This window comes from Camelina sativa, chromosome 7 (genome assembly GCF_000633955.1).
Source record: "Camelina sativa cultivar DH55 chromosome 7, Cs, whole genome shotgun sequence".
Lineage (NCBI taxonomy): Eukaryota > Viridiplantae > Streptophyta > Magnoliopsida > Brassicales > Brassicaceae > Camelina > Camelina sativa.
This window is the reverse complement of record NC_025691.1, coordinates 9,943,158-9,943,359: the sequence shown is the minus strand read 5'-3', so window position 1 is coordinate 9,943,359 and position 202 is coordinate 9,943,158.

The following is a 202-nucleotide window of genomic DNA, read 5'->3' as shown; positions in this document are numbered from 1 at the left end:
TTTTTTTTTTTTGGTTTGTTTTGTTTCCCCAGTAAGTTTTTTTTGTTGCCCCCAGAAGCAAGGCAAAGGAATTGGTCTATCTCTTCCAGTGAAACATTCATATCTGTTCACAAATATAATAATTGCTATTGGATCACGTTCTCTCTCTCACCACTTATCCTTATGTTAAATTGTAATATGATACTATCTACTTGGATTGCAT